Raw genomic sequence first — 615 nt, 5'->3', positions numbered from 1 at the left:
TGTTGCTTGGGGACAAGCAATAGATTAAGTTTGGGGTTGTGATGACTCTTCATCATATGCATATTTTCCCACTATTTTAGTCTTATTTATCCTTAATTATTAGTTAAATTAAGGATTTATTTGATATATTTTGTTGATTTTTGTTCTTTGAGTTAAATTAAATGTTTTATGTTTTATTTTAGTGATTAATTAGGAATTTTTCGTAATTTTACATTGCGTTGTGTTTTGGTGCAGTGCTGAATTTTTCTGAGAAATCAACATGACACATGTTGAGTATTTCAGCCATATCTGGAGTTGTAGATGTCCAATTGGAGTCAAACCAAATGCAAATGAAGGATATGATCCATAGCTACAACTTTCATGAAGACAACAGAACCAAATTCAGACTCGAAAGAGGAGAAAAAGGCAATATACTCCAGACAGCAGATGCTGAGCGCTGGAGCGCGCCCAAGCGCAAGCCAAGCGCTTTTTCCCAGCATTCGCCACTGCCGATACGCGCCCGAGCGCAAGCCAAGCGCTTTTTCCAGCATCTGCTACTGTCAAAACGCGCCCAAGCGCGCCTGAGGCACGCGTCCCGCACCAGCAACCATAAAAACACAGATTTTTACTGTTTTA

This window comes from Cicer arietinum, chromosome 6 (genome assembly GCF_000331145.2).
Source record: "Cicer arietinum cultivar CDC Frontier isolate Library 1 chromosome 6, Cicar.CDCFrontier_v2.0, whole genome shotgun sequence".
Lineage (NCBI taxonomy): Eukaryota > Viridiplantae > Streptophyta > Magnoliopsida > Fabales > Fabaceae > Cicer > Cicer arietinum.
This window is presented reverse-complemented; position numbering follows the sequence as displayed.